Below are 27,571 nucleotides of genomic sequence, written 5' to 3' on the forward strand. Positions count from 1 at the left end.
CCATGAATCTATCCTATAGAAACAAGAAGAGAGCAGGGGATGAGCCTTCTCCCTGGACAGTTCCTCACTGGACTTTAGTTATAAAACATAAATTCATACATTATGAGTGATTTTAAGGTGGTATCTGCAGACTATAAAATATCAAGTGCAGAATGCTCTTGAGCACCTGGCTCTCTATGACTCCATTGGTCATAAGTACTGTGTGTGCCTTATGTTTTTGGTCATACAGACAGCCCTGGGTACAATGGGGGAGGGTATGAATACTAGGAAGTGGAAACATTGGGGGAGGGGAAAGCTGTGAAGTTTTCTTGACTGCCCTTTTCCCGTCCTAGACTAGATTTTGTTTTATGAATTTATTTTTGTCTTTTTCTACAGTCCTATGAGCCCTTTTAAATAATTTTTGAGATAATGAATTTACATTATAGTCAATGACTTAATGCTCCACTAAATAAGCAATTCAATGGTTTGGTATTTCCACTGACAAGAATGGAAAAAGTGGGAGTGGGATGTTTGAAGGAAAGATGATCAATTGGATTTGGGATATGTTAAATGTAAATAAATAATAGTTATCAAAATTAATTTAATGTACTAGTTTAAAGACAATACATAAGATAAAGCCAACCCTATTATCTCTGCTTAAATTTTTGCAAACCAATAGATGTCCTTAGTTAAACTTCTTTGAATCTGTTTTCCTCTACTTGCAGCTCAAGCATTTTAACAGACCAACAAGTCACTTCCTTTCTCTAGGTTCTGATATAGCCTCTAGACATTTAGGTGTCCAGCAGCATAACGTGCCATTGTTGTTGCCAACCTGGCACCAGCTCCAGGAGCCAAGGAAACCACTTAATATAGCAAGATGTTCTCTCTCAGTCCACTTCATAGGTCTCCCTTTCCATTCCTACATCAACAGTATGGAAATTGAAGAAGAGGAATACCCTTTTCCCCTAAGTTGAACCTTTAACATCCAACCATAAAACCATGTTTCGCACCTATCTCAGTCCATTTTTGCTACTGTAACAGAATATCTAAGATTAGAGAATGTAGAAATCATCGAAATTTCTATCTCACAGTTCTTGGGGCTGGAAAGTCCAAGATCAATGCACCAGCAGATTAAGTGTCTGATGAAGGTTGCCTTTTGCTGTTATCACACAGGGGGAAAAGGGCAAAATAGAGTGAGAAATTGGTAAAGGAAGTCTGAATTCACCTTTCGTGGTAGCATTAGTCTCATAAAAGAAGTCAAGACCTAATCTCCTCTGAAAGGTCCCTTTCTTGTTTTTTTTTTTTTGTTTATTTATGTTTATTTATTTGAAAGGGAAAGAAAGAGAATGAGAGAGAGACTGAGAGAGAGAGGAGAGAGACACAGAGATGTTCCATCTGCTGTTTTATGCCCCAAATGCCTACAAGGCCAGGGATCTTCCCTCTGCTGGTTCATTCCCCAAATACCTAGAAGAGCTGGTACTGGGCCAGGCTGAAGCCAAGAACCTGGGACGCCATTCAGTCTCTCACATGGGTGGCAGGGACCCAAGTACTTGAGCCATTATCTGCTGCTTCCCAGAGTTCTCATTAGCAGGAAGCTGGATTAGAAGTGGAGGTGGACTTGAACCCAGGGAACAAGGTGTGGTATATAGGTGTCCCAAGTGGCGGCTTAACACACTCTACCACAAAGCCTGTCCCAGGTTCCATTTTTTAATATTTTTACAATAGTGATTGAATTCCAACAATAATTTAAGGGGATAAATATTCAAACCAGAATGGTATCCTTTTTGTTTTATCTTGATAATCAAGAGACATATTTTATGTGACTTGGTGATTATCAGTGCCTTCTTATTCAAGGGAACTGGCACTGGTTCAAAGAAAGAAGTTCCTCATGAAACAGCCAATTCCTTCTATTGCAGAGCATGGTCGTCCAATGGTTTAGAGGTCTCAACCATATAATTTGATTTGTCAGCTCCAGAAATAACCTGTTATTTTTCTTTTCCATAAAACTCCTTGATTTTCATGGAGCAAGACCCCAATCTAGTCACCCCATCAACACACCCAACATGCCGGAATATACACAAATAAGCTAACACTGATCAGACAAACCTCTGAGGATAGACATCAATGATGTGTTCCTAGATCTCAAGGGGCTCCCAGTCAAGTGGAAGAGATGCAAAATAAGCATACAATGCTGGCTACACCTATTAAAATAATCCCGGCTTGGGGCAAGCATTGTGGAGCAGTGGATAAAGCTGCTGTTTGCAATGTTTGCATCCCATACCAGAGTGTGGTGTCAAGATGTGGCAAGTGTTTGGGCCCCTACCACCCACATGGGAGACCTAGAGGGAGTTATAGACTTTTGGCTTTGGCCTGGCCCAGTCCTTGCTTTTGAGAGTTTTCAGGGAGTGAACCAATGGATGAAAGATATCTCTCTCTCTCTCTCTCTCTCTCTCTCTCTCTCTTTACCTTTCAAGTAGATGAAAACAAATAAGCAAGGGCAGGCTCTATGGCACAGTGGGTTAACGCCCCAGCCTGCAGCACCAGCATCCCATATGGGTGTCAATTCAAGTCCCAGGTGCTCCACTTCTGATCCGACTCTCTGCTACGGCCTGAGAAAGCAGTAGAAGATGGCCCAACTGCTTGGTCCCCTGCACCCACGTGGGAGACCAAGAAGAAGCTCCTGGATCCTGGCTTCAGATCAGCTCAGCTCTGACCATTGCAGTCATTTAGGGAGTGAACCAGTGGCTGGAAGGCCTCTCTCTCTCTCTCTCTCTCTCTCTCTCTCTGTCTCTACATCTCTCTGTAACTCTGTCTTTCAAATAAACAAAATAAATCTTAAAAAAAAACAAAGTTGTTGTAAATATGTATTTGTCAAGGCAGAAAGCTAGCATTTTATTTAACCGTTAGTTTGATTGATTACTTTCAAATACTATGTATGTAGGCCTCCATTTATATTCTTGCTTCAGGCCCTACTGTTGTTAGGCACACAGAATCTGTGCTGCTGGTACTTATGAACATATGTGATTTGGTTTAAGTCTCATGCCCAACTGTCCTATGGGACTAAGAGTTACTAGCCCATTTTACAGAGAAGAGATTTTGAATAACAAGAGTAATCAAAAACTGTGAAATATCACAAAGGACTTAAAAATGAAGAGGATCAAAATAGGACACTGTGGGCTGATATTGTGGCACAGTGGGTTAAGCTGACACCTACAACACTGGCATCACCTATCAGAGTGTTGGTTCAAGTCCCAGTTACTCCACTTCCAATGCAACTCCCTGCTAATGTCCCTGGGAAAGCAGCAGATTATGACCCAAGTATTTTGGCCACTGCCACCCACCTGGGAAAATCGGATGGAGTTCCAGCCTCCTGACTTCAGTCCACCTTTGCCCTGGCCACTATGGCCATTGGCAGAGTGAATTGGTGGGTGGAAGATCTCTCTCTCTCTCCCTCTCTTTCTCTCTCTCTCTCTCTCTCTCTCTCCTGCCTTTCAAATAAATAAATAAAAGTAAATCTTTTTTAAAAAGCAGGTCCCTGGATTAAGCAAGAACTCTTTAAACACAATCTTCAAGAATGAAAATTCAGGGTCAGCATTGTGGCATAGTGAGTAAAGCCGCTACCTACAGCACTGGCATCCCGTAGGGGCACTGTTTTGAGTCCCAGCTGTTCCACTTCCGATCCTGCTCCTTGATAATGCGCCTGAGAAAACAGTGGAAGATTGTCCAAGTCCTTGGGTCCCTGCAGCCATGTGGGAGACCTAGAAGAAGCTCCTTGCTCCTGGCTTGATAATCGGCCCAGCTCTGGCTGTTGCAGCCACTTTGGGGGTGAACCAGCAGATTGAAGATCTCTCTCTCTCTCTCTCTCTCTCTCCCTCTCTCTCTCTCTCTTTCTCTCTTTCTCTCTTTCTCTCTGCCTGTCAAATACATAAAATAAATCTTTTAAAAAAAAGAATGAAAATTCATTGGTGTAACAAACCAATTGTTGGGATAAGTTTTGGTCTGGAAGTCAAGACATTGGTTAAGAAACCTAAGTTCCATAGGAGTGTTTCCAGGCTCTGCCATGAATTCCAGCTTCTTGCTAATATGTACCCTAAGAAGAAACAGGTTGACGGCTCAAGTAGTTGGTTCCATGTCACATATGTGAGATACTCAGATTTAGTTTCTGAGTTTGGTCTGGACCAGCTCCATTGGTTGTGGGCATTTGGGGAATTTGGGGAGTCAACTAATAGATGGGACATCTCTCTGTCTCTCTCTCTTCTCTCTCTATCTGCCCCCACCCCCACCATAAGTAAAAAAGTTTTAAAGCACTAGATCGTGTAACAGGAAAAATGATTCCTGTCCATCACAGAAGAAACTAAATCATGTTGAAATCAGAGTATCAAGAGTCACTGAGAGGGGAAAAGGTGAAGATACCAGAGAAAATGGAGATGAACATCAGATGTATGTCAGCAGAGTGGGAGAGTATACAACACACACTAAGTGCCTTATCTGCTCTAGATCATGTGGCCTCTGGGAATGTACACGTGAATAATGTGATATCAGATTTCAAGAGAAGTGAGAGGTCCACATGTTCCCACAAGTGAAGTAGGAAAAATACCAAGTAATTCAACAATAATGAAAGGCTAATGAGTTTTTCAAGGGAGGTCACTAATGATCTCATCCCAATAATTTCCAAAGAGTAGCAAGGGTAATCTTTTTAAAACATTACAGTTACTCTCTACAATAATTAAAGAACTAACCAAGTTCTTTTCAAAGGCCTATAAAATCCTACCTAATGCAGCCCCCTACCCATTATGTTTTACTTTCTTCAAAACATTTATTACCATTGAAATTTCAGGTTTTTTAGTTCTTTATTCCCATTTTACCTCACTGGAAATGTAAACTCCACAAGAACAAGGACAAACTCGGCCCCTAGGGCCTAAAAATATCTGGTATATAAATGTTGGATTATTGGGAAAACTATACCCATCTTTACTGGGGTGGGGGAACTTGTTTCAGCCAAGGGAAATTTAGATTTTTATAACATCATTTGTCAGCCATACAAAATTATCAACTTAACAATTAGCTTGCTATCAATTAATTGAGTGTGGGTCCAATCTGTGGTTAACTTGACAGGGCCAGATCCAATTATTCTGTGGACCCATGAGCCAGATATTCCCTACTTTGTTTAGAATCAAGCCAAATGTTACTTCTTCTATGAAGGTGTCCCTGACTCTCCTATTAAAAGTCACCTCTCTATACCCTCAGCACCCATAAGACTTTGTTTACAATGAAGGAGTTGGAGGCTGTGCATACATCTGGTAGCGAACTATAGAAATGATCCCTGAAAGTACAGTCTTTGTGCATGTATCTGAACACGTATGTAATCTTGTCATGCTAAAAATGCAACATCAGAAATTTCTGGTAGTCTCATTTCTCTGTGTCCAGTTTAATATTTCTTTATATAATGAGGAAAGGACTCACTTATCTAAAACTGCTTTGAGTAAGCCTTCTGATATCATTGTAGAATTAAGTATACCAGAAAATTTTAGCTTAAATCCAATAGTTATCCAAAATCTGACACCCAACATCAATTACACCTTCCAATAGTTGTCTGAGATTACAATAACCCTGAAATTGTTAAACTTTTCAGATATTAGTTACTAGATATTTTTATCTTAAAACTACAATGAAGATCTATTTATAATAAGTGTTTTTTCTAGTAGTATATAGTTTGTGTGTATGTGTAATTCCTGCATAAATTTGCAATGAGTTAATATCATCTTTTGTTCTGATTTTTATTTTCATAAAGTTTCATTTTAACTCATTTCTTTTCATCTGGTATTTTCCTCTGTAGACAGAGAAATAAGTCTGGGAGTATAGAATGAGAAGGAAATAGAATCGCAGGATCTCAGATTTGGGAAGAATTTTAGATCAAGCAGGGTAATCTTCCACACAGCAGAGGAATTACTTCATCATTATCATTGAGAGTTGGGTTATCAGACATCCTTTTCACCCCTCTGGTGATGAACAGCTTACTATGTCCAAAATCAGCTTATTCCATCTAATGAAGGCTATCCTTCTATTGAGCTGAAACCAGCTTCCCTGTGGCTTTTATCCATAGGTTCCCAAGTCTACCCCGTGGAGCCACAAAAAGATCCTGCTTACTCTGCTATAGTTACTATAAAACTGTGTCATAGACTGAGTGCTTTAGAGACATAGGAGATCATTTTTTTCTTTCAGTTATAGAGAGTGAGAAATCTAAGATAATGTTTCCAATATTCAGTGTCTGGAGAAGGTCACTGGCTTCATCCTCACATGGTGGAAAGGATCAAAAAGGCAATAAACACCATGTCCTTGCATAGCACAAAAGTGAAGATAACAATGCCACTTACTGAAGCACTTTAATAGGAGCCTTAATGAAGGCTTAACCCTAATGACTTAATCACCTCCTAAGGGCCCCCCGCATCTTAATACTATCTCACTTTCTATTCTGTTTCAATATATGAAAGTTGTTCAGGGGGTGGCATTCAGACCAAAGCAGACCCAATCTTCACCATCACAGTTCCTCAGAAGTCTGAAGACAGAAACCAATTCCTTGAGCCATCTCTTCTCCAGGCCAGGCAGCTGCAGTTGCTTCCAATCACTCTTTCTGAGACCTGGATGCCAGGTCCCTCCATGGCATACTCACCCCCCTCCAATTATTCTGTTTCTCTTTTAAATTTCAGGGTCAAAACAGAACAGAATTACCATCCTCTCCCTCTCACAGCCATTTTGGCCTAAGGCTACCTACATGGGCACCTAAAAAAAAAAAAAACACCTAAATGGGCATTTAACAAGCTTTACTTTTTCCTGTTGTAAATCTAGTTTACATTTGCTACACTCTCTTGATATTGTATATGCACTACTTCGATGCCTGACATGTAAATACCTTCATATGGCTCCTTCATCAGCTCTATATCAAACCCCATGAAGATCTTGAAAGCCACACTTAGAGCATGCCAGAGCTTCCACCAGCCTGAGTTCTTCAATGATTGTGTGGAGGTCAGTGCTTCCCTCGGTGAGCACTGATGAAACTTTCTATTTGTGAAGAAAACTCTACTGCGTTAAGTAACTGAAATTTTAGGGGTTATTATTCACAGGAGTTGGTTCACATTAGCTAAATAGACTGCAGATTTTGTAACCATACCTTCCATTGTTGAGACTCACTGAAATATTTTTTCTACTTTCTCTTCTCCACATGCCACTGTCAAATCCCAGGATTTCCCATTCTCTGCCTATTAAATTTTCAAGACTAAAGGAAGGCTACACATAAGTCTCTCTTCAGTTCCATCTTGATCTGTCCAATTCATCACTGTTGTTTGTGGACAACTTATAGGACCCTGACTTTATCTTCTAATAAAGTCATTCTAGCCTCCCTGCTCAAGTTATTTGCCTTCTGCAATTATGACATACTATCAAAGTCTTCCTTAGAAAAACTAATGAAGATATTGAATAAGAGGTAAGGACCAAAAACCATAGCATACTTTAGAGAACTATACCTAGATTTTGACCTGAGTGATTCTACTTGGTTTTGACGTTCTAGTCATTTACAAATGTCTTTTACTACATGTTCTTCATTTCTTGATGATATCCATATAGATATTCACAGATACACTGTCAGATGCCAGAGCTAAATTGATACACTGTCTGGCTAAAGAATTATATTAAACTTTCAATTTGATAACCTTAATAATAAAATTAGGGAGTTAAGTACAGCATGACATGCAAAGAGAGACTGTACTGAGCCTTAGCACAGACCACTTAGCTTTTTAAGCTTTCAAAGCTTTCATATGTCTGTATTTAAAAATTAATTTGGCTGAATTAAACACTGATGGGACCCCAAGAAATCCAGGCTTGGCTTTTTGTCTCCCCTACCTGTGTAACTTTGAACAAGTCATTTCACCTCTGTTTCCTCAAGCTGAAGAATGCAGTGGATAGAAGAAGCAACTTTTAAGATTTCTTGCAACTTTGAGTCTGATTTTAATCAATTAATTTATGTATGTAGCACCATATTGTCTTGGGGGTTTTTTAAAATAATTCTACCTGTCAATGGTATAATTCTGTATCATAAAGTGTTTATTATAATGGATCTTTCATATTGGGTCTAAAGTGCGTTTGTGAACACAGATGAAAAAGGTTTGATTTTCATTTTTCATTATAACTTATCTTTTATATTTGTATTTTATTTATTTATTTGAAAGAGTTACAAAGAGAGAGAGAGAGAAACAGAAACAGAGACAGAGAAAGAGGTCTTCCATCTGCTGTTTCATGCCCCAAGTGGCTTTAATGACTGAAGATGGGCCAGGCCAAAACCAGAACTCTGAAGCTTCTTCCAGGTCTTCCACGTGGGTGCAGGGGCTCAAACACGTGGGCCATTTTCCATGCTTTCTCAAGCACATTATCAGGAAGCTAGATTGGAAGTAGAGCAGCCAGGACTCTAACTGAAATCTGTATGGGATGCCTGTGCTGCAGGCGAAAGTTTAACCCACCATGCCACAGCACCCCCCACCCCAAATTTATCTATTTATTTAAAAGGAAGAATTACAGAGAGGAGAATTGAGAGAGAGAGAGAGAGAGAGAGAGAGAGAGAGAGAGAATGAATCTTCCAGCTACTGGTTCATTCTGAAAATGTCTACAACAGCCAGTGCTGGCTAGGCTGAAGCCAGGAGCCTGGAACTTCATCTAGGTCTCCCTTGTGTGTAGCTGGGTCCCATCCTGGGCACATTAACAGGCAGCGGGATCAGAAGTAGAGCAGACAGGACTTTAAACAACGCCCATATGGGATGCTAGTGTCACAGGCAGTGGCTTAATTCACTGTGCTACAATGCCTTTCCAACAAAGATGCATGCAGACTGAAATTGAAAGGTTGGAAAAAGATATTCCATGCCAACAGAAATGAAAAAAAAAAAGAGCTGGCATAGCCATCTTAATATCAGACAAAATAAATTTTAACTGTTAAGAGAGACAAAGAGGGGCACTATATAATGATTAAGGGATCAATTCAACAGGAAGGTGTAACTATTATAAATGCATATGCACCTAAATACAGGGCACCAGTCTATTTAAAAGATATGTTAAGGGAATTAAAGGGAGACGTAGACTCCAATACAATAGTATCGGGGGACTTCAATACTCCACTCTCAGAAATAGACAGATTAACTGGACAGAAGATCAACAAGGAAATAGCAGATTTAATCAAACTATTGCCCAAATGGATCTAACAGATATCTACAGAACTTTTCATCCTACACTTAAAGAATTCACATTTGCTCAGCAGTACATGGAACCTTCTCTAGGATTGACCACATACTAGGCCATAAAGCAAGTCTCAGCAAATTCAAAAGAATCGAAATCATATCATGTATCTTCTCAGACCACAGTGGAATGAAGTTGGAAATTAGCAACTCAGGAATCCCTAGAGCATATGCAAACACATGGAGACTGAACAATTTGCTCCTGAATGAACAGTGGGTCATAGAAGAAATTAAAAGAGAAATCAAAAGCTTTCTGGAAGTAAATGAGGATAACAACACAGCATATCAAAACTTATGGGATACAGCAAAAGCAGTGTTAAGAGGAAAGTTTATATCAATAGGTTCCTACATCAAGCAATTGGAAAGGCACCAAATAAATGAGCTTTCAATGCCTCTCAAGGATCTAGAAAAACTGCAGCAAATCAGAACCAAAACTAGTAGGAGAAAAGAAATAATTACAATTAGAGAAGAAATCAATAGAATTGAATCAAAAAAAAAACATAACAAAAGATCAGCCAAACAAAGAGCTTGCTTTTTGAAAAAAAAAAAAATAGACACACCATTGGCCCAACTAACTAAAAAAAGAAGAGAAAAGATGCAAATCAATAAAATTAGTGATAAAAAGGGAATGTAACAACAGACACCACAGAAATAAAAAGAGTCATCAGAAATTATTACAAAGAGTTGTATGCCAGCAAACAGGGAAATCTATCAGAAATGGATAGATTCCTGGACACACGCAACCTACCTCAGTTGAACTATGAAGACATAGAAAACCTACACAGACCCATAACTGAAACAGAAATTGAAACAGTAATAAAGGCCCTCCCAACAAAGAAAAGCCCAGGACTGGATGGATTCACTGCTGAATTCTACCAGACATTTAAAGAAGAACTAACTACAATTCTTCTCAAACTACTCAGAACAATCGAAAAAGAGGGAATCCTCCCAAATTCTTTCTATGAAGCCAGCATCACCTTAATCCCTAAGCCGGAAAAAGATGCAGCATTGAAAGAGAATTACAGACCAATATCCCTGATGAACATAGATGCAAAAATCCTCAATAAAATTCTGGCCAATAGAATGCAACAACACATCAGAAAGATCATCCACCCAGACCAAGTGGGATTTATCCCTGGTATGCAGGGATGGTTCAATGTACACAAATGAATCAATGTGATACACCACATTAACAGACTGCAGAAGAAAAACCATATGATTATCTCAATAGATGCAGAGAAAGCATTTGATAAAATACAGCACCGTTTCATGATGAAAACTCTAAGCAAATTGGGTATAGAAGGAACATTCATCAATAAAATCACAGCAATTCGTGAGAAACCCATGGCCAACATCCTGTTGAGTGGGGAAACGTTGGAAGCATTTCTACTGAGATCTGGTAGCAGACATGGATGCCCACTCTCACCACTGCTATTCCATATAGTTCTGGAAGTTTTAGCCAGGGCCAGTAGGCAAAGAAAAATAAAATAAAGGGATAAAGATTGGGAAGGAAGAACTCAAACTATCCCTCTTTGCAGATGATATGATTCTTTATTTAGGGGATCCAAAGAACTCTACTAAGAGAATATTGGAACTCATGGAAGAGTTTGGCAAAGAAGCAGGATATAAAAATCAATGCACAGGGCCAGCGCCGTGGCTCAATAAGGTAAGCCTCTGCCTGCAGCACCGGCACCTCGGGTTCTAGTACCAGTTGGGGTGCCAGATTCTGTCCCAATTGCCCCTCTTCCAGGCCAGCTTTTTGCTGTGGCCCGGGAGTGCAGTGGAGGATGGCCCAAGTGCTTGGGCCCTGCACACATATGGGAGACCAGGAGAAGCACCTGGCTCCTGGCTTTGAATCAGCACAGTGCGCCAGCCACAGCGCGCCGGCCGCGGTGGCCATTGGAGGGTGAACCAATGGCAAAGGAAGACTTTTCTCTCTGTCTCTCTCTCTCATTGCCCACTCTGTCAAAAAAAAAAATCAATGCACAGAAATCAACAGCCTTTGTATACACAGACAATGCCACAGCTGAGAAAGAATATCTACGATGAATCTCATTCTCAATAGCTACAAAAACAATCAAATACCTTGGAATAAACTTAACCAAGGACGTTAAAGATCTCTACGATGAGAATTACAAAATCTCAAAGAAAGAAATAGAGGAGGATACCAACAAATGGAAAAATCTTCCATGCTCATGGATTGGAAGAATCAGTATCATCAAAATGTCCATTCTCCCAAAAGCAATTTATAGATTCAATGTGATACCAATCAAAATACCAAAGACATTCTTCTCAGATATGGAAAAAATGATGCTGAAGTTCATATGTCCCACAGGGACAAATATCATATGTTCTCTCTGATCAGTAACAACTAACCGAGCACCAAAACGGAAACCTGTTGAAGTGAAATGGACACTATGAGAAACAATGGCTTGATCAGCCCTTGTCCTGACTGTCCAGGAATTTCAGGGTCTCATGTCTGAGGCAGGGGCCAGTACAGACACTCCCCAAAAAGGCAAATGGGAAGGGTAAGGTCAACGGGTGATGAACACACCACAAGCACCCATGATTTCTGTTGAAGCAGGAGCTGCTTTATTGAGGAAGTGTACAGGCTTATAAAGCTTACTAAGGGCATGCACAGTAGGGGAGCCAATCAGTGAAAAGGTCATGCAGGCACGGGTGGACCACGCACAGGGCACCTTAAGTAAAGTATAGGGATCATGCACTATCCATGTGTCCGGAACTAAAGCGGATCTATTCCTACCGGTGGTTTGATCTTAGGTAGCTTAACCCAGCAGCCACAGAAACGCCCCTCAAACATCCACCAGGTGCCACATTGTAATGGAGATTTTAGGCAATGCCCAACAGAGGAACAACTTAATACTTTATCCCTTTTAGTATTTTTTTGGTTCTACTTAATACTATTGGTTGAACTCTTTAATTAACACACAATTATTCTTTGGTGTTAAATTTACCTGAAAAGTGATCTCTGTTAAATATAAGAGTGGGAATAACAGAGGGAGGAGATGTACAGTTTGGCACATGCTCAATCGGACTTGCCCCAAACGGTAGAGTTAGAAATGTGCCAGGCGATTCCATTCAATCCCATCAATGTGGCATGTGCCAATGTCATCTCACTAGTCAAAGTGATCAGTTTCAGTTCATAATTGATCATCATGATAGGATTAAGAGTCAAAGGGATCACATAAACAAGACTAGTGTCTGCAAATACTAACTGATAGTATTAAAAAGGAGAGAACAATTCAACATGGGAAGCGGGATACACAGCAGACTCATAGAATGGCAGATGTCCTAAACTGCACTCTGACCTCAGAAACAGCCCTTAAGGCATTCGGATCTGGCTGAAGAGCCCATGAGAGTATTTCAGGCATGGAAAGCCAGGACACTGTGGCAAAAAAATGACCTAAATGAAAGATCTGTGTGAGTGAGTTCCCAATGGAAAGAACAGGCCATCAAAGAAGGAGGTACCTTTCTCTGAAGGGAGGAGAGAACTTCCACTTTGACTATGACCTTGTCTAAATAAGATCATAGTTGACGAACTCAAAAGGCTTCCATAGCCTTGGAACTCATGACAACAGCCTAGGGTGATTACTGACACCATAAATAAGAGTGTCAATTGTTAAATCAACAGGAGTCACTGTGCACTTACTCCCCATGTAGGATCTCTGTCCTTAATGTGTTGTACTATGTGAATTAACGGTATAACTAGTACTCAAACAGTACTTTACACTTTGTGTGTCTGTGTGGGTGCAGTCCTTTGAAATCTTTACTTAGTATATGCTAAATTGATCTTCTGCATGTAAAGATAATTGAAAATGAATCTTGATGTGAATGGGATGGGAGAGGGAGTGGGAGGTGGGATGGTTGCAGGTGGGAAGGAGGTTATGGGGGGAAAAAGCCACTGTAATCCAAAAGCTGTACTTTGGAAATTTACATTTATTAAATAATAGTTAAAAAAAGAAATAGACTAATTAAAGTAAGGCACGCAATAAACACAAAAAAGTATCCATTTAATGATGGACATGTTGGTTGATCCTTATCTTGGCTATAGTGAATTGTGCTGCAATAAACATGGTGGAGCATGTATCTCACAGATACAATGATATCATGTCTTGATTATATACCCAGTAATGGGATTTCTGGATTATATGGCAGCCCCAATTCCTTTCTCTTAAGTAATTGACATAATGCTTTTCACAGTGGCTGTACCAATTTACATTTATACCAACAATATATAAGAGTTTTCCTTTCTCTGCATTCTCATCAGTATCTGTCACTTTTTGTCTTTTAAGTATTACCATTTTAACAAAGGTGGGGTGGGATTTCATTATGGTTTTGATTTGCATTTCCCTGATGGCTAGTGATATTGAGCATTTTTCATATATTTGTTTGCCATTTATATTTATTCAATTGATGACTTTATTCAGGTCCTTTGTCAATTTCTTAAATGAATTGGGTTTTTTTGTTTGTTGGATATTTTGAGTTTCTGATGTATTCTGGGTATTAATCCTTTGTCAGATAAGTAACTTGCACATATTTTCTCCCAATCTGTTGGCTATGCCTTCACTGTATTGATTGTTCCATTGCTGTGTAGAAGCTTATGAATTTTATATAATTCCATTTGTCTTATTTTGCTTTTGTTACCTATGCATTTGAGGTCTTCTAGAAATCAATGTCTTTCAAGGTTTCCCATAGGCTTTCTTCTGGTAATTTTATGGTTTCAAAACTTACATTTATGACTTTGATCCATCATGAGTTGATTTTTGTATATGGTAAGAGGTAGGGATACAATTTTATTATTCTACAAATGTATGTAATGTTGTTCCAGCACCATTTATTGAAAAGGCTGCCTTTTTTCCAATGTATGTTCTTGGTACCTTTGTCAAAAATCAGTTGGCTGCATGGATGTGGATTAATTGATTATGCATGTTCCATTGATTTATGTGTAAGTTTTTATGCCCATACCATGCTATTTGGTTATTAAAGCTTTGTAATATACTTTGAAATCAGGTATGGTGATGCCTCAAGTTTGATTGCTTTTGGTGTTTTGTTGTTGTTTTGTTCATGATTGCTTTGCAAATTCTGGGTCTTCTGTGGTCCAATATGAATTTTTATTTTAAATTTATTTATTTATATAAAGTGAACCAATTTTATGCATTTCATATATACAGATGTAAGAGCCTAATGATACTTTCCAACCTATCCTCCCTCATACCCATGCCCCCACCCTCTGTCCTCCTTCCCTTCTTATTTTTACATTTAATTTTTAATGACATACTTTTATAATTGCAAGCTTAACCATCCACCAAACAAAGGATTAAACAGTGAATAAGTAGAAAATTTGTTTTTCCTCAAGAGTATTGACAATAATCAAATCTCAAAACATCAATTTCATTCATATACATTAATTTTTGTGCTTTGTATATTAATTACCACAAATTAGGGAAAGAAAATGATATTTTCCTTTTAGAGACTAGCTTATTTAACTAAGTATAATTTTTATCATTTTTCCTAATTCTGTAAAGACTATCATTGATATTTCGATAGATACTGCATTGAATCTGTAGATTGCATTAGGTAGTATGAACATATTAATGATACTCAATCTTCCAATCCATTTTTCCATTTTTGTGTCCTTGATGATTTCTTTCATCAATGTTTCATAGCTTTGATTGAGAAAATCTTTCACTTTTTTGTTAAATTTATTCCGAAATATTTTAACTTTTAAGCTACTGTGAATGGCATTTCTTTATTTCTCTTTAAATAAGATTCTTATTGGAGTATAAACTGCTACTTTTTTATATGTTGATTCTGTATCCTGTGAGTTTGTTGAATTGTTTCATCAATTCTAACAATACATTTGGGGAAATTTTTTTCTATGTACAAAATCATGTTATCTGAAAACATAAGTATCTTGCACACCACTTTTCCGATTTTGCTGCCCTTTATTTCTTTCTCTTCCATAACTGCTCTTTTGGAAAAACATTGCTATTTTATTTATTTTTTGAATTTTATTGAAGGAATACAAATTTTATGCATTTCATATTTACAAATTTGGGAACATGAAGATTCTTTCCACCCTATCTCCCTCCTGCCCATACTATACCCTTCTTCAACCTCCCCCACCCATTACCATTCTTATTTTTTATAAAGATTTATTTCCAGTTAACTTCATTCTCATAAGATTAACCATACACTAAGTATAGAGTTCAATAAATAGTATTAAGAAAAAAAAAAACAGAACAAACAAACAAACAAAAAACATTATTCCTCAACAGTCAAGATAAAGGCTTCTCAAAATCAAATTGCTCTTGCTAATACTCCCAGTACTACATTGAACAGTAGTGTGAAAGTAGACATCCTTTTCTTATTCCAAACCTCTGAGGAAATGTTTTTAGCTTTTCCCCATTTCAAATGATACTGGTGATGGATATAATTTTTAAGTATGTTTCTTCTAAACCTAATTTTTCTCTTTTTATCCTTGTGTGTATTCTTTAAAAAAAAAACTTTTATTTAATGAATATAAATTTCCAAAGTACAGCTTATGGATTACAATGGCTTCCCCCCCATAACGTCCCTCCCACCTGCAACCCACCCCTTTCCCACTCCCTCTCCCCTTCCATTCACATCAAGATTCATTTTCAATTCTCTTTATATACAGAAGATCAGTTTAGCATACATTAAGTAAAGATTTCAACAGTTTGCTCCCACACAGAAACACAAAGTGAAAAATACTGTTTGAGTACTAGTTATAGCATTAAATCTCAATGTACAGCACACTAAGGACAAAGATCCTACATGAGGAGTAAGTGCACAGTGACTCCTGTTGTTGACTTAACAAATTGACACTCTTGTTTATGGCATCAGTAATCACCCTAGGCTCTTGTCATGAGCTGCCAAGGCTATGGAAGCCCCCTGAGTTCACCGACTCTGATCATATTTAGACAAGGCCATGGCCAAAGTGAAGTTCTCTCCTCCCTTCAGAGAAAGGTACCTCCTTCTTTGATGACCTGTTCTTTCCACTGGTTTCCACTGGGATCTCACAGAGATCTTTCATTTAGGTGTTGTTGTTGTTTTTTTTTTTTTTTTTTTTTTTTTTTTTTTTTTTTTTGCGAGAGTGTCTTGGCTTTCCATGCCTGAAATACTCAATACTCTCATGGGCTTTTCAGCCGGATCTGCATGCCTTAAGGGCTGATTCTGAAGCCAGAGTGCTGCTTTAGGACATCTGCCATTCTATGGGTCTGCTGTGTATCTCACTTCCCATGTTGGATCATTCTCTCCCTTTTTTATTCTATCAGCTAGTATTTGCAGACACTAGTCTTGTTTATGTGATCCCTTTGGCTCTTAGTCCTATCATTGTGATCAATTGTGAACAGAAATTGATCACTGGGACTAGTGAGATGGCATTGGTACATGCCACCTTGATGGGATTGAATTGGAATCCCCTGGTATGTTTCTAACTCTACCGTTTGAGGTAAGTCAGCTTGAGCATGTCCCGAATTACACATCTCTTCCCTCTCTTATTCCCACTCTTATATTTAACAGCGATCACTTTTCAGTTAAGTTTCAGCACTTAAGAAGAATTGTGTATTGATTACAATTTTTTGAGGTTTGTCACCATGAAGTATTTTTAATCTCAAATTCTTTCTCTGGAACTATGAAGATGATCATATGGCTTTTTTTTATTTATTTTTTGACAGGCAGAGTGGACAGTGAGAGAGAGAGAGAGAGACAGAGAGAAAGGTCTTCCTTTTCCGTTGGTTCACCCCCCAGTGGCTGCTGCGGCTAGTGTGCTGTGGCCGGTCGGTGCACTGTGCTGATCTGAAGCCAGGAGCCAGGTGCTTCTCCTGGTCTCCCATACAGGTGCAGGGCCCAAGGACTTGGGCCATCCTCCACTGACCTCCCAGGCCACAGCAGAGAGCTGGCCTGGAAGAGGGGCAACCGGGACAGAATCCGGCGCCCCGACCAGGACTAGAACCCAGTGTGCTGGCGCCACAGGTGGAGGATTAGCCTATTGAGCCACGGTGCCGGCTGATCATATGGCTTTTGTCATTCATTTTGTTGATGTAATTTTTGATGTTTATTGATTTGTGAATATTGAGTCACCCATACACTCCAGGAATAATTCCTACTTGATACTTTTGTATAATCTTTTTGATGTAGTGATTGATTTGGTTTGCTAATATCTTGTTGAGAATGTTTGCATCTATGGTCATCAGGGATAATTGGGTTATAGTTTTCTTTTTGTGTTGTGTCCTTGTTTGGTTCTGGTGTCAGAGTATTGCTGGCCTCATAAACAGAGCTTCAATGTTCTGAAATAGTTTCAAGAGTGACGAATTTATTTTTTCTTTAAATATTTTGTAGGATTCAGCCATAAAGCCATCAGATCCCACATTTTATTTGTTGAGATACTTTTAATCACTGCTTCAATATAGTTGCTTGCTATGTGTCTATTTATATTTCCTTTATCTTCTTGATTTAATTATGATAGGTTATATGTGTCCAGAAATTTATCCATTTCTTCCACACTTCTCAATATCTTAGCATATAGTTTTCCTTAGTAGCTTTTTATGATCCCTTGTTTTTCTGTAGTATCAGTGATAATATCTCCTTTTTCATCTCTAATTTTATTTATTTGAATTTCTCACTTTTGTCATAATATCACGAAATGTTTTTTTATTTTTATTTTTTATTTTTTGACAGGCAGAGTGGACAGTGAGAGAGAGAGAGACAGAGAGAAAGGTCTTCCTTTTCCGTTGGTTCACCCCCTAGTGACTGCTGTGGTAGGCGCACCGCGCTGATCTGATCCGAAGCCAGGAGCCAGGTGCTTCTCCTGGTCTCCCATATGGGTGCAGGGTCCAAGGACTTGGGCCATCCTCCACTGTACTCCCGGGCCACAGCAGAGAGCTAGACAGGAAGAGGAGCAACCGGAACAGAATCTGGTGCCCTGACTGGGACTAGAACCTGGTGTGCTGGTGCCCTAGGCAGAGGATTAGCCTATTGAGCCATGGCGTCGGCCATGTTTGTCTATTTTGACTCTTGAAAAAAGCAGCTTTCCATTTCGTTAGTCTTTTGCACAGTTTTAGTTTCAATTTTGTTTTTTGTTTTTTATACTCTGAATCTTATTATTTTTGACTCCTTATTATGGATTTGGCTTGTTCTTGTTTTTCTAAGTCCTTGAAATGAATCAATAGATTGACTCCTGTCATTTTATTGATTGCTTACTAATTATATCTGCTCTGTTAGTGAATTTTGCATTGTCATGTGTTTTCATGATGGTTACTTTTTTTGTTTAATTTATTTTTTGACAGGCAGAGTGGACAGTGAGAGAGAGAGAGACAGAGAGAAAGGTCTTCCTTTTCCATTGGTTCACCCCCCCAGTGGCTGCTGTGGCCAGCGCACTGTGCTGATCCGAAGCCAGGAGCCAGGTGCCTCTCCTGGTCTCCCATATGGGTGCAGGGTCCAAGGACTTGGGCCATCTTCCACTGTACTCCCGGGCCACAGCAGTGAGCTGGACAGGAAGAGGAGCGACCAGGAAAGAATCCGGCACCCTGACCAGGACTAGAACCCCGTGTGCCAGTGCCACAGGTGGAGGATTAGCCTAGTAAGCCGTGGCACCAGCCATAATGGTTACTTCTAATTTACTACTATTCAATACAAACTGAGGATCACTATTCTGGGGGAGTGGCCTAAGCACCAGATGGTAGTTGATGAATACATTGGGACTGATTAGCTTAAAATGCAGTTCTGGGCCTGGGCTTGGGGTCTGAATATAGATGGATCTACACAGAGAATCTCAGCTTTTGCTAGTTTCCCTTTTTATGATAATGGTATATTTGTCAGCTGAAGAAGAGAATACTAAAGTGTAAACTAGTGTATGTCTCCAGATTTCTGAATGTTATCACATAGCAGAACAGCAAACAACTATTATGTGGTCCTAGGCAGTAGAGCTGGGAACAGTAGATGGAAGCCACAGGAAAACAAATTTCACTCTAACACAAAGAAGTTCTAAGGCATCAATTCTCCCAAAATGATAAAAATCACGTCAAGAAATGATGCAAGAGAATACTATACATCCTTTAAAAAGAATATTCTATCATTTACAACAGTGTGGATGGAGTTGAAGAACATTACGCTAAGTGAAATAAGCCACACAGAGAAATCTATATGATGTATGACATACCTTACATGTGAAATCTACAAAAGTCAATCTCATGGAAACTGAGAGTAAAATGGTGGTTATTAGAGGCTGGGTCAGGGTGGGTAGAGGGAAAGGATTATGGGAAAGTAACATGTTGATCAAAGAATATGAAGTTTCAGTCAGACTGAAGAAGTAAGTTTTAATGATCTATAGCATTGAGTAATGACCACAGTTAAAAATAATGTATACTTTGAAATTGTTAATAAATTTGTAATGTTCTTATCATAAAAAATGATAAATTGGTAAGATGATGATTATACTAATTAGCTTGTTTAAATCTTTTGACCCAGATCAAAGCATCATATTGTACCCTATAAATATACGCAATTAAGGGCCAGCATTGTGGCATAGCGGGTAAAGCCACTGTTTGCAGTGCCCACATCCCATATGGTTGCCGGTACAAGTCCTGGCTGTTCTACTTCCCATCCAGCTCTTTGCTATGGCCTGGGAAAGCAGTGGAAGATGGCCCAAGTCCTTGGGCCCCTGCACTCATGTGGGAGACCCAAAGAAGCACTTGGCTCCTGGCTTCAGTTCGGTGTAGCTCCAACCGTTGCGGCCACTTGGAGAGTGAACCAGAGGATGGAAGAATTCTCTCTCTCTGCCTCTGCCTCTCTCTGTGATGCTGTCTTTCAAATAAATTTTTAAAAATCTTAAAATATATATATAATTAATGTCAATTAAATATTTTTCTGTTTTTTTGGAAAGCTGTTAAAATATTCTTGATTAACAATAATTGTATAGATTTATGAGGTACTGAGTGATATTTCAATACACATATGATTAAATCAAGACAACATTTCCTTCTCTTTTTCATTACATTATGATTGGATCTCTTTGAAGTTAGAGTAGTAATTGCTAGAGGCTGGGAGAGCAGAATCGAGTAGAGAAAGTTTGGCTAAAAGGTACCAAATCAGAGTTAGATAGAAGGAATAAGTGGCAGTTATTACAGTTAACAGTAACCTATTACATATTTTCTAAGAAAATTAATATATTTTAAGAGAAGTTGAGTGGGTGTTTGTTCTAGCAGTAAGATGTCCACATCCTATATAAGACTGTCTTAGTTCAATTCTTGAACCTACTCCCTGATTCCAACTTCCTGATAAGGTGCACCCTGGAAAGCAGCAGATAATGGCTCAAGAGGCTGGGTCCCTGCCACCCATGTGGGAAGCCCAGATTGATTTTTTGGCTTCAAGCTTCAGGCTGGCCCAGTCCTGGCTATTACAGGTATTTGGGGAACGAACCAGCGGATGGTAGCCCTGTGTCTCTCTCTCCATCTCCCTGCCTTTTGAAAAGAGAGAGAAACAGAAAAAAAGACAAAAGAATGGAAAAGAAAAAGAGAAAGAAGGAAGAGGAAGGGAGGAAGGGAGGAAGGGAGGAAGGGAGGAAGGGAGGGAGGGAGGGAAGGAGGGAAGGAGGGAAGGAGGGAAGGAAGGAAGGAAGGAAGGAGGGAAGGAAGGAAGGAAGGAAGGAAGGAAGGAAGGAAGGAAGGAAAAATGATAGGAGAACCAGGCATGCTATTCATCTGGAGGTGGTCCAGTAAAGGAGATTCAAGCCTTCCACGACTCCAACCCTTCCAACTGACACACCATGAAAGAAAAGCATGCCAATTCTCTCTGCATTTCTGTTATCTGAGACTATTTCACTTCATTCTTTCAGTCAACTCTCATCTAAACTTTTGTCATCAAAGGGAAATAAAATAAGGTCGAGCCCTAGCTTAGGTGGATATAAGAGTGGGGTGTGTCTGCGCCTGTGGTATGTGTACAAATGATTTAAGGTTTTATAAAAACAAAACAAACCTTAAAAACTAACAAAAAACTGTGATATAAGGCTCTGTAAAGCCCTTTTCTCTGAACCTAATGTGATTGCTTCTTAGGAGCAAAGATTTTTTCAAGAGAAGTAAGAAATTCCAAGTATGAAGTAGCGTGAAAGCTATGATATATACATGAGGTCTTCAAAAAGCTTATGAAAATTTATATTAAGAAAAATTATGCCTAAATTTCAAAATTTTGCAGCAAAATTAACTTGCCTTTTAATTTTCTTTCCTAAAAATATTTTGAAATCTTCTCATATTTAGCACCAGACACCTGTAAAGTTAGAAATGAGAGATGCAAGCAGTCATTGAAGATTTGGCTTTCTAGCTTGGTTCTACCTCTTAATTGCTTTGAGATCATAAGCAAACCAATCCCTCAAACCCTGGTTTTACATCAGCAAAATGGGAGCTGTTTCCCAAAAATTCATTGAGGGTAAGTACTGGCTGTAATGTGTGTGGCACATGGTAAAGTATGGCAAGTATGTCAGTTTATTATGTGAGAAAACGTTCTCACTGGGTTATTCCAAAATATTTTGCTGCAAAATATTCTGTTTTCCTCCTTGTATTCTTGCTATTTCACAGTTTCTCTGTTCAGTGTCTGATTTGAAGTTCTTGAGGGCAGGTACGGATTCTTATTCACCTCTACATTTATTGCTGAGAATGCTAAATAAATGAATGCATAAGCAAATCTAAAGATCAGAGATGGCATGGGCTTTATGCAATAATCTAATACAGAAATTTTAATTTCTGAGGCTCAACTTCCTCATGTATGAAATGAGGACAATAACCCCCAACTTGCCAGGGTGCCATAAAGACCCAGTACTATTTATTATCATAAACAGCCTAGTCCAGTTTTAGGCACAAAACGGCCACTCAGGTAATGATAACTCTCATGCTGTCTAATCTCTGTTTACCCATCTCAGGTCACTCCTTACAATTCTCCACCCACCTCTTGCCCTTTCAAACTGACCCATATAGACTAGGTCACCTAAGTTCCTTGACTTTAGGCTTCTTTGAGCATTTATTCATGGAAGGTCATAGTCAAAGATTGCATGTTGGCAGTGACTGCATTCCTCTAAGAAAGACATGGCTATGGTGAGTAACAAAGTCTTCTCCTAAAGCTTCTCGCTTTCTCACTCACTCTCTCTCTCTCTCTCTCTCTCTCTCTGTGTGTGTGTGTGTGTGTGTGTTCATCTCTATGTCTGTTTACCTGTTTCTTTTTGCCATAGTAACTGTCCTATCACCTTTTCGTGGGGTGGTAAAAACAACAAACTTTCTAGCCTGAGAGGACGTCACCAGCCTCTGTTGGTTCCCTTAACTCTTCCCATGACTTTAGAAATACAGCTTGCAGTATACGCATCTCAACTATCCAGTTTGAGTGAACTATCTTTTTCCTGCACCCTCGATATTATAAATTAAAAAAAAAAACAACCTGAGGCTTAGAGAGGTGAAGTAATTGACCCAAGTTCACATAGGTCTATACTTGTGGAGCACAACACTCCAAGTGAGCAAATAAAAAGCCAATGTTTCTTGCAGGAAGACTTGTGGCTTTCGGTTGGTAACTTCTCTAAACTTCTTACTTAGTCCGCAACAAGATTCTCTGCTGATACCAAGGGAGACAATTGCCTGGAAATTCCAAAGTGCTTACTTATAAAAGTATGACTTGCCTTTGCCATAGTTGTCACCTATAAGGGGGTTTAATGAAATGGAAAATGAAAGTTAGAACTGCTTCAAAAAAGAGAGAACCTTGGAAAAATATTCAAATATAATGTGATCATTATTACTGAGACAGAAAATTTCATCTTTCCATTGACCCTCAATGATAAGGGAAGACATATAGCCTTGAATTACAAAGCAGTGTATTAAAATTTACTATCAAGCAGAACTTTGTCCCTTAGTTGCAGTTGTTAATAGAAATGCTACAATAATTTCCATTGACTATTTACTAAGTGCCTGGTAATGTGGCAAGAATTTTGCTTATGTTCTCTTATTTCTCAGAAATGCTTTTCAAGATAGCCATCACGGTCCCAACTTGAAGAATTGAGACAATGAAGATCAAGGAGATTAAGTAACTTCCCTGAGGCCATGTCATTGGTAAGCAGAAGAATTTGTATTGAGACTCAGTACCACCCAACAACAAAATTTATTCTCATGATTATTCTACTAGTGTCAAGCAACAGAAAAAGTCATAGAAGAGAGTTTAATTTATTTAAGCATTGTTGTCAATGAAACTACAATGGTGAGTTTTGTCACTCATTAACTCCTTTTATTCAGCAGTTCCCCTCCAACCCCCAACTGAGAACTGGAGATCTCTGTCCATCAAGCCATCCTACAGAGATATTAACCATAAGATGGACTGCGCAGATGTGAGATGAACTCAATAGAGTTAGCAACATAAACTTTACCACAAAAACTGTTAAGAGAGACAAAGAGAGACACTATATCATGATTAAGGGATCAATTCAACAGGAAGATATAACGTTTATCAATGTATATGCACCTAATTACAGGGCACCGGTTTATTTAAAAGATTTGTTAAGGGACTTAAAGGGAGACTTAGACCCCAATACAATAGTACTGGGGGACTTCAATACCCCACTCTCAGAAATAGACAGATCAACAGGACAGAAGATCAACAAGGAGACAGTAGATTTAAACGACACTATAGCCCAAATGGATCTAACAGATATATACAGAACTTTCAATCCTACAGCTAAAGATTTTACATTCTTCTCAGCAGTACATGGAACCTTCTCTAGGATTGACCACATACTAGGCCATAAAGCAAGTCTCAGCAAATTCAAAAGAATTAGAATCATACCATGCAGCTTCTCAGACCATAAAGGAATGAAGTTGGAAATTAGCAACTCAGGAATCCCTAGAGCATATGCAAACACATGGAGATTGAACAACATGCTCCTGAATGAACAATGGGTCATAGAAGAAATTAAAAGAGAAATCAAAAATTTTCTGGAAGTAAATGAGGATAACAGCACAACATACCAAAACTTATGGGATGCAGCAAAAGGGTGATAAGAGGAAAGTTTATATCAATAGGTGCCTACATCAAGCAATTGGAAAGGCACCAAATAGATGAGCTTTCAATTCACCTCAAGGATCTAGAAAATCTACAGCAAACCAGACCCAAATCTAGTAGGAGAAGAGAAATAAATAAAATCAGAGAAGAAATCAACAGGATTGAATCCAAAAAAAAATTACAAAAAATCAGCCAAACGAGGAGCTGGTTTTTTGAAAAAATAAACAAAATGGACACCCCATTGGCCCAACTAACTAAAAAAAGAAGAGAAAAGACCCAAATCAATAAAATCAGAGATGAGAAAGGAAACGTAACAACAGACACCACAGAAATACAGAAATAAAAAGAATCATCAGAAATTACTACAAGGACTTGTATGCCAGCAAACAGGGAAACCTATCAGAAATGGATAGATTCCTGGACACATGCAACCTACCTAAATTGAACCAGGAAGACATAGAAAACCTAAACAGACCCATAACTGAGACAGAGATTGAATCAGTAATAAAGGACCTCACAACAAAGAAAAGCCCAGGACCAGATGGATTCACTGCTGAATTCTACCAGATATTTAAAGAAGAACTAACCCCAATTCTTCTCAAACTATTCAGAACAATCGAAAAAGAGGGAGTCCTCCCCAAATTCTTTCTATGAAGCCAACATTACCTTAATTCCTAAGCCAGAAAAAGATGCAGCATTGAAAGAGAATTACAGACCAATATCCCTGATGAACATAGATGCAAAAATCCTCAATAAAATTCTCGCCAATAGAATACAACAACACATCAGAAAGATCATCCACCCAGACCAAGTGGGATTTATCCCTGGTATGCAGGGATGGTTCAATGTGCGCAAGACAATCAATGTGATACACCACATTAACAGACTGCAGAAGAAAAACCATATGATTATCTCAATAGATGCAGAGAAAGCATTTGATAAAATACAACACCCTTTCATGATGAAAACTCTAAGCAAATTGGGTATAGAAGGAACATTCCTCAATACAATCAAAGCAATTTATGAAAAACCCACAGCCAACATCCTATTGAATGGGGAAAAGTTGGAAGCATTTCCACTGAGATCTGGTACCAGACAGGGATGCCCACTCTCACCACTGCTATTCAATATAGTTCTGGAAGTTCTAGCCAGAGCTATTAGGCAAGATCCTATTTCTGGAAACACAGATCTCGGTGAATGCCATAGTAGTAACTGTAGGAGGTGTTCTATTACCACCCTGCCTCATTGGCTATTAGACACAAAGACTAGAGATGATTGCCATATAAACTGCAGTAAGACTTGTTTACATATTATTTGAAAGATTCATTTATTTATTTATTTATTTATTTGAAAGGGAGAGAGAAAGAGACAGAGTGAGATCTTCTATTCACTGATTCTGTCCCCTAATAGCCACAACAGAGCCAAGTCTGGACCAGGCCAAAGTCAGGAGCCAAGAACTTCATCTGGGTCTCCCATGTGGATCATTGGGGGTCCAGTTACTTTTGCCACCTTCATACTTGCTTCCTAGGCTTGTTAGCAGGAAGCTGGATCAGAAGAGAATAGCTTGGACTAAAACTAGCCCTCCAAGATGAGATGCTGACACGGTAAGCAATGACTTAACCCACTGCATCACAGTGCCAGCACCTACATCTTTACTTTTGACTTTACATCTTCATCTATACCTATACTTAAATGTATACTTACTACATATATGCACTTTATGTATATTTATATATAGATATTTATAGATATATTTATATCTAGATAATTATTTATATCTAGATAATTATTGAATCCTATATCTGTAACTTACAAATTTTTTGACTTGCATGAATTAATACAGCATATTGTACTTCAGTTTATGTACCACAACAGGGGAAAGAGAAGATGTTATTAAGGTGAGATAAATTCCAATTAAGGCTCCAACCCAAACTTATTCCTCGGTAGCTTCACTGAGGGGAAATTACAAGGAAAGGAGTTACTAAGGAGAACTAAGTCCACTCTCAGAAAACCAGTGTCAGTATTTTAGCTCTCCCACGTAGGAATCTGCAAGGTATACTCAACATGTGCACCAATGCAAACATAAAAAAAACTAAATATGTCTTACTTCTACTTAAAAAATTTCTACTGTTCATGTGTATATCTGACAAAGAAAAAAATAAGAAACTAAGTAATTAACCAGACACCAAGTTAGATTCTATCAGCTATACAATCTATTTAGTCCTTTCAAAAGTTCTGTGAGATATCTGCGGATAAGAGTAGTCATTTTACAGATAAGGAAACCAAGGGCACAGAGGGGTTTGGAAATTTGGCTGGGATCCACAGTTAGTAAGTGGCTAGAACTGGAAACTAAATTAAACTTCAAAACTCAAATTCTTTCTAGAAGATACTGCTAGGTATTATTTGAATGGTTTGTTGTTTTATCTAACTTAATTGGGGGAAAATCTGTTTTCCACTTAGGTAACAAAGAAGTCATTATGAAGGAGACATAATTTAAGTTGGGCATTAAAGGATGTGTAGGAGGTTATTTCCCATGGCAAATACCATTTTTTCTAGCTCTCCCATAGGTGAATATTAATTGCATTAATTCTACAAATATTTACTAAACACCTAAACCAAATAAAACACTGAGGATGACTCAGAAAGGCCTCCAATGATATTGCTGCTGCCAAACCAGAAAAAAAACCTGGATATTTCTGGAACTGTTGGTCATAGGCAAATGGTGTATTCCAAAAGATGTTGAAAAGTCACATGAAAATAAAACATGCTCTCCAAAATCAAACACATTGGAATTGGAAGCACGTGCTGCATAACTGACATGATTTTCTCCATGTCTCTAACAAATATGATAGTTCCTGTGGAATGTAAAATTGCCAATGACGATACTGAACTGGTGAAGGTGCATAAATAGAAAGGCAATTATAAAAATATTTAAATTACACAATAATTTGGGGCTGGCCTGGCTTCCACAATTCTGGCAGGAATTGTGCAGTCCAAAAACACCCTAGAAATATAAATCGGGGAACTTGGAAGCTCCAAATCATCATCCTCTATAGAAATAAACAAAACAGAAGCCATCAAAACAAACTTTGTTTGAATTCTGGAAAACAATCAAAAGTTTCTAGCAACTAAGCAAATGCCCAATCAAAACAGGAGAAATGTTGTCTTTTTGGAGGAGGGAAGCGCTTGTCTCACATCCTCCCTTGGATTGGGCAATTTGTCTTGTTCTTTAGTAGAAGCAGCCCAGT

The 27,571-nt window shown here is 38.7% G+C and overlaps 1 long non-coding RNA gene across 1 annotated transcript in view; it reads left to right on the top strand.

Annotated features, from left to right (window-relative positions):
• Positions 1 to 27,571, top strand: part of LOC138847731 (uncharacterized) — a 102,927-nt gene that overhangs the window by 61,620 nt on the left and 13,736 nt on the right. The window contains exon 2 of the long non-coding RNA XR_011385680.1: positions 23,285 to 23,380. This is a non-coding gene — a long non-coding RNA (uncharacterized lncRNA). The remainder of the gene's footprint in view (positions 1 to 23,284; positions 23,381 to 27,571) is intronic.

Source organism: Oryctolagus cuniculus, chromosome X (genome assembly GCF_964237555.1).
Source record: "Oryctolagus cuniculus chromosome X, mOryCun1.1, whole genome shotgun sequence".
NCBI classification, from domain to species: Eukaryota; Metazoa; Chordata; class Mammalia; order Lagomorpha; family Leporidae; genus Oryctolagus; species Oryctolagus cuniculus.